General features: G+C 50.7%; 1 pseudogene; it reads right to left on the bottom strand.

The window, feature by feature from the left end:
• Positions 1–3,155: 3,155 nt before the first annotated feature.
• LOC112469729 lies at positions 3,156–3,274 on the bottom strand (annotated as a pseudogene).
• Between the last annotated feature and the right edge of the window lie 4,210 nt (positions 3,275–7,484).

Raw genomic sequence — 7,484 nt, 5'->3', positions numbered from 1 at the left:
GGGAAAGAGACCCCATTAAGAACCAAGACAGGGGACTCAGGCACAGCTTCCTGTTCAGCCAACACCTGCTGCTCAGAAATGGACACAAATGAAAAAGAGCCTCAAACCAATTGTAAGGGAGCTTAGCTTGAAGTCCCAGCCCTGCCACCAGCCAGGCAGGTAGCTTCATGGCCTTCCTTCGCTGCCTCAGCAATAAAGGAGGGGTGGACTTAGGGTCCTTCACACTCCACCTTCTAAGATACCAGGGAAACAGGAGAAGATGGAGGAGAAGACCCTCCATCTGCTCAGAGTTTAAACACTTTCCCTCTGCCCACGAGAAGACAAAGGGGTGAAGAGGAGGACAGAGAATGAGAGGGTGCGACAGCAGAAGTCAGAAGCCAGGCCCTGAGCCAAGCTGGGCCTGAGGGTGTGAGGAGGGTCTCTGCTGGGACAATACTGGGTTTGCCAAACAAAAAGCTCAGAGCAGTCTCACCCTCTCTCCTCCTGTGCAGGGACCTCAGAGGCCAGGGTTTTCCCTTTTGTGTACATAGGCAGGGGGTGAGGTGGGTGCTGGGTTCTGCCTAAGTCTTAGGCGTAGCACTAGCAGGTCACTCTGACCCTTCCCAGGGGGAAAAAGTCCCTCTGAGTGAGGTCACTTGACGAGAGGTGGATGGAATGCGGCGACATGGCCCACAGACGCCGGACTTATAAGGGCTGAACAAGGGCACAGGGAAAACGAGCAAGCGGATACAGCCAGACAGTGGATGCAAACCTAGCTGCGCAGGCTCCCAGAACCCCGGGCTTCCCTGGCTTCCTCCAAGGAGCTCAGGGCTACTCAGCCCCCAGGCCAGGACTCCACCCAGCTTCCCTTCAGGAAGCCCCCACCTACGACACCAACAAGGACATCACAGTCTGACCCAGTGTGAAGTCTCAGGCTTAGGGTCCGTTCCAGCGTTTTGTCTGCCCCTGGTAATTCCAGCCTCAAATCACATATTATCAGGCTTGGCTCTCAGGCCCCATGTGGGCAGCATTTTGTGGTCTCCAGTTCTTTCACAGTAACCATTGGCAAGTGAACCTGGAAGTCCTTTGATGTGACAGGCAGAGCAGTACTAGCCCATTTTACAGATGAGAAAACTAGCTCAGGGATTAGGTGCCTGGCTAGCCAATGGCAGAACTGTGGGTCAAGTTCAAGTTGCCTGGGAAGTTGGGGCTCTTCTCCTTTGGCCTGTAACGTGTTCAAGAGTTTTGACTGTGTGTGTGTGTGTATGTGTAGGGGGTGGGGAACCAGGCTGGGGTGATAAAAAGTTCTCTAAAGGAAGGGACAGGAATGGCAGGTATAAAGTGCTCAAATAAGAGGGCTTCGGACTCCACAATCCAAGTTACTTCTAGCTCAGGTTCAGACTTACCACCTTGGGAACACACCTGGCCTGCTGTGCACATGGGCCTATACCTCATTTAGGGGACCAAACCAAATAGCATGAACTGTGCTATGCAGACTTGGTATTGTGGCCAGGCACCTGCTTTCCATTTGAGTCCAGACAGAGCCAGGGACCAAGGCTTTCAGAGGCAAATCAGAATGGCAGGCTCACAGGGCCCACAGCATGGAGGCCTCCCAGGTGAGCTTCCCTTCCCTTTTGTGCCGCCCACCTTCAATCCTTCCTGGTGCTGTGTGGTCAGCCAATGAAGATCTATTGCCTCTCCCTGTTCCTAGCAAGGGTTGCAGTTGTCACCACTGCCACATACCACCCCAAAGATTCAAAGCGTTGCCCTAGGGTAATGCTTACGTCCCTCCTCCAGCTCCAAAATCAATGCCTCCAATCCTTAAACCACGTGATATTATTCCAGTGTGAACAGACCGCACTGGGAACACACAGCACTGAGCCCAACACTCCTGCCCGCCACCTGACTAAGGCAGATGATGCCTGACAAGAGATATTTCTGCACGTAACACTCCTGTTGGGAGAGGATTTCTGTTCAGAGAAGGAAGCTGTTTCCAGGACACTGCATTCTGGTCTGGAACTTCCTTGTCACAAATACATTAGGATCCCTCCATCACAAGCTGTGCTTGGGTATGGCTACAACTATACACCAAGAACAAGGACCAGTCTGGGCAGAAGTTCTTCACAGTCCTCACAGTGACAAAGGCTTTCAAAAATGGTCTCATGTCCTATTCCAGTAACCTCTCTTGCATCGCTCCCCCCCTTCCCCTGAGTGAAAGCTCAAGACCCATTTGGTGAAGGAGAGGTTGGCCCTTCCCAAGGAGCTAGGTACTGCAGACATTTATCCTATGCCTGGTCTAGGTCAGGCCCTGCCCTTTCTCCCTGAGAGTCCAAGTCTTGCTCAGAACTATACAGCCTTGATGACTTGTGACAGCCAAGAGCTTCTGCTCAGTCATCCATAAATGACTATAGGCTATGGCAGATGAGTCTAGGCAGACCCTCCCACTACACCCATCCCCTGCTATACTCCAGAGGCCCCCAGCACAGATGGAGCCACCAGTGGACCCTTTAGGAAAGTAGGCCCCAATGATACTGCCACCTGTCTAGCCTTGCACATCTCAGAGGCAACCGTATTCTTCCTATCTAAGGATGGAGGAGGAAGCAGCAGAAAGCAAGGAGGCTGTGCTGGCCCCTGGGCAGGCAGTAGACAGAGTTCTGGCATATGAAGCTTCGTGGGTTGCCTGCAGTTCCCGCCTCACAGCAGCATGTTTTCTGAAGTACAGTGATGGGCTCTGCCCTACCATCTCACAGCACTGCCGGGGCGTGAGCACCCTTCTGAGGCAGCCACAGTCAGGGGATGGCAGAGGAATTCTAGCACTCTCATTCAGCTCTGGATAACCAGAGGCGGCTGGCCTTGGACCAAGCGCTCAGCCTTCAGGGCAGGTGGGACAGACTCCTCTCCTTCACCTCTCAGGATTATCTGGAGGCCCAGGAGGATAAATGGGTGGAAAGCATGAGAGCAAAGCCTCAATATTCTGCAAGTTTAAGTCTTGCCTTTCTTTACTAGCAGAAGTCACTGGCCCCCTGCTGGAAATGGGGATGAGAAGAATGTCCAAATGATGAATGAGATTGATTGACTGATTGATTGACTGATTTAGGCGAGGCATCCCTTGGTTGACCTCACAGATTGCAAGGACCTTGTCAGCTTACAATCCCTTATTTTTTTTTATTTTTTATGCCTTACAGCACCTGGTCTTCCTAGGGGGTCTCCCATCCAAGTACTAACCAGGCCTGACGCTGCTTAGCTTCTGAGATCAGACGGGATTGGGCTTGTTCAGGGTAGCATGGCCGTAGACTTGAATGAGATTTAGAAAATGGTTCTTAACTGGGGCAAACTACTCAGGCTGTCCATGTACAAGGAAGGAAGAGATAAGGAGACTCAAGAGAATGGTCCCCCAAAATGACAGAGTCATTTTAGAGTAAGCGTTAATTTCTTTAGTTAAGATGCCCAAAACAGCAGCATACCAATGGGTGTGTGAAGGCAGTCAGTCAGCCCTGACACAGGCAACAAGGGGGCATATTGTCTGTAGGGAACTGAAAAATAATAAAAACTGATTTGGTCTGGTTTTTATTATCACAAGATGACAATTCTAAACAATGTCTGTGATAAAATGCTCCTCGTGTAGAGGCTGACAGCTCCTTTCACCTAGTCCTAGGATGCTACCAACCCAAAGAGAACTAGCCTGAGGCCAGTCTCTGGGCCTCTATTGGGACCCTGGGATCACCCAAACCTCAGGCCTCAAAAACTTTAGTTGCAGGACCTTTTTCTCTCCCTGCCCCTAAGTCTCACCGAACACTCTAATCTAAAACAGAATAGCAGGTATAGTGTGGTAAAGAGCAAACTCTGGGTTCAAATCCCAATTTACCCACTCATTAGCTGCATGAAAGTTATCTAACCTGTGTCTGTTCCTCATTTATGAAATGGTGATGATGATGTTAAGTACTTCATAGTGCTGCTGTGAGAGTTAAAGGGGTTCAAACGATAAAGTGCTTAGAACAATGCCTGTTATAACTACTATATATGGATTTACTATTATTAGGACAGCCTCTCCCATAGGTTATTTGAGCAGTGGGAACACCTCCACAACAACATTCAGGAAGAAGAGGAGCCTGACCTACCAGAATCTGCCTGGATCCACCTGCTTGGGCCCTGTTTCCAGGTAAAAGCCCAGAAACATAGATGCCTCCCTACACACACACACACACACACACACGCACACACACACACGCACGCACACACTCGCCTGCAGACAGAGCACCAACAAGTCCTAGATTCTGTCAAACGCTTTGAAAGGCAGAGAAAAGAAAAGGGGAGATGCTTAAGTTGCATGCTGGACCCCAGAATTCCTTCACACTCATCTAGAGTGCTAATCCTAGCCCGTCCTGCCAGGGTCCAAGGACCTGGCTGATTCCTCAGAGACCCCTAGAGGACACATGATGGACCCGGGGGTTCCAGACCTGCAAGGAGTCACCCTGGCTCAGTTACAGTGAATGCAATGGACAAGCAAAGATGGAGGTGGGAAGGCAGCATGGGACTAAGATCCTCAGTTCAAGCTGTCACCGCCTTAGTGCCATTAATCCCTGCCTTTCTATAGTTTACCATTAAGGTGACATAAAAACTTATTTAAGTCTTAGAAAATCAAACACCCGGACCCCAAGATTCCAAATACCACCCTCCCTTCAGGGGACCTCAAATGAATAATTACTGTAACTTAGTATTACCTTGTATTATAAAAGTAAAGTCTCCATTTTCAAAATAGAATTTTTCAAACCACACGTACCCCCCCAACCCCCCGAAACACTATAACTATCTAGCCTTCTCTCAAGAATCGCTAAGACAGGACATGCTTGTGTCTGGTGTTGAGCAGCATGGGAGGTAAGCCTGCCCTGAGCAAGGTTCATGTGCTGTATGTATTACTTCACCTTCTGGAGCTTGGCCACCAGCCATGACCCACCTGGGGTAGAGTATATCCTCTAGACTGAAACGGACACTTACTTCTTTTCCTGTAGACCCTCCCCTTAACTCCTCATCGCCCTCCTTAGTTTTCAAAGGTATCAAAGCTTCTAATGCATCTCTTTCTCAAGTGGCAAAAAAATGCCAATTTCCCCCCCAGCCTGCATGATCTCAGGCTCTTCATAATGTGCCCCCCAATAATGCTGCAACATAGCAAACTCCTGGCAGTCAGCCAAATAAGCCATGTGGTTCCACTATCGACTCCCACTTTTAAATACGCTATTCCTTCTTCTTGGAATACCTTTCCCAAACTCCCCCAGGTCTAACAACTTTCTACTCAGCCACATCTAAGGCAGGGCTGACCTCTAACTTCTCAGTGGCACCACTGTTATCACTTGCTGATATCCCCTTATTTTATCTGCTATTGCTTTTGACATACCATCACTTTCTGGCAAGTCCTTCTCACCTCCCAGTCTTGTGATCTTTCACCTGTATCTATGACCCTAGTCCAGAAAAGGAACCTAATGCCTATGATATGGATGAAGCCCAGTGGTAGGGTGGGCAAGCAGGAGTCAAGGCTATATAGAGCAGTTGTCAAGAGTCAAGGCTATACAAGGAGGCATAGCCTCACTGAAACCCCTCCTGGAACCTTGAAAATACACCTTTCTCCAGTGACCTAACACCTTTAGGAAGTGAGGTCTATGATAGACAAGTAGGATTCCTTGGTTTTCTAGAGTAGCTTTAGTTAATCTCTAGTAGTCAACTGGGAAGAGCCAGCCTAGGTCAGCCATGTGAATAAACTACCCCTGCTAATGCAGATTTCCCCAAGGGTGGTGACTCCTAGGGGTTGCAGACCGCCTAGGGGGCATTTAAGCTAAAGAGAAGAAGTCCCATTCCAGCTCAAACCACCAATCCAAGATGGAACCCCGGCAAGAGAGCTCTTGTCCCACTGTCCAGAAGGGTAGTGGCGGGGGGACAATCTTTGCATTTACCTGACCGGACCAGGCACTGGGCTTCAGGAGATCCCCAGAGCCCTCAGTTTTAGACCCGTAAACATGAACCCAGGTCTCTTCACCAGCACTAGTTGCACTGACCCTCTGAATCGCTATAGTGCTGTGGCCACCTCCATCTCCAAGGAGTATCAGGGATCCCACTTCTTGAGGATTCTGCCCTTTCTTTCAGAAAAGGCACTTCGACAAAAGTGCCCAATACCCGAAATGTCTTCTCCAAGACTTTTTAGCCAGGCCACATGGTTCACTCTTCCCACTTCAAAGTAGTGAGTCTGAGGGTTAGCCCAGCCTCTTGGGTGGTGTGAGGTCCCTGCTTGAATCAACCCTCTAGCAGAAGTGGCTTTCTGGGTCCTTGCCCAGCTTTATAGGTGATAGCTTCCCTCCCCCAATTTCAGGCACAGAAGGCCAAGCAGAGACTCCACACACACCAGCAGCCCTGTCACCCTCCCCTAACTCTCAGGGGGAGATTCTGAACAACCAAGTAGAGTCAGGATTGGGTTAAGGTCCCCAAAGCCAAGGACCCATAGGCATCAAGGTTCAAGGAGGACAAGACCTTCAGGAGCCAAAGCAACCCCACCACACTAGAGCCTGTACCACACTAGTGGACAGATGTCAGGCCCTCCTTGTAACCCTTGGGTGAAGAGTTGTATATTCCTCCCTTCCTCCCCCAGACAACAGTGAGATCTAGACCTAGATTCTCAAGATGTCATGCCATTGGTGGACTGGGGCTGGCAGCAGGCCTCTGAATTGCTAAGAGTGGGAGCTGGCAGTGTGACCCTCCCACCATCCCTCCCACAGTGAGAGCCCAGCCCAGCAGTGGGCCTTTGCCGCCATTCTGCACCAAACCTAGAGCACGGCCTGCCAGAGGCACTCCACTGGAATGGAGGGAGGTAGCAACACCAGTCCTCACCAGGGGCTCTGCGGTTTCTCCCCCAGACCAAGGGGAAGGGAGCTCAGGGTGGATAACTAGCACTTGGTTTCCTGGGCAAGAGGATGCTCGGGTGCGGCAGGAAGGGTCTCTTAGGCCTGGAGTGACACAGCAGAGGCCAGAGGCCCTTCGAGGGAGCCTTGAATCCTCTCCCCTTTCCATACCAGTTTTCGTCTCTGCCACCCCAGCTCCTGGTCTCTAGTCAATGATAGCTAGCTATATCCACCATTTCGCCCCACACATACTCCCCGACTTCGCCATCCCATTAACCACCCAGCTGCTGGTGATTTCATGAAGCCGCCTCATACTCCCACCTCTAAGCATATGCCCAGTGGACAAGATAATGTCGCCTCTCCTTGCAGAATCCCATCTAGGCCAGCTTTGGGGTCCTGGCTTGACCGCCAGGACAAAACCGAAGAGAGGAAAACCGGGAAGTGTCTTTAGGCATCTCCTTCCTAACTCTAATTAATTGCCGCTGACCTCTTTGCCAAAGCCCAGATTCTGGGGCTGTGAGGGGAGCCTGTCCACCCACCATGACTACAGTTCTAGTGAACCAGGGATGCCGGGAGGCTGGCCTGGGCCTCCAAGGTCACGGGGAGGGGTCAGGGTGGAAA

The sequence above is a fragment of the Pteropus alecto genome, unplaced genomic scaffold (assembly GCF_000325575.1).
Source record: "Pteropus alecto unplaced genomic scaffold, ASM32557v1 scaffold86, whole genome shotgun sequence".
NCBI lineage: Eukaryota > Metazoa > Chordata > Mammalia > Chiroptera > Pteropodidae > Pteropus > Pteropus alecto.
This window is presented reverse-complemented; position numbering and strand designations above follow the sequence as displayed.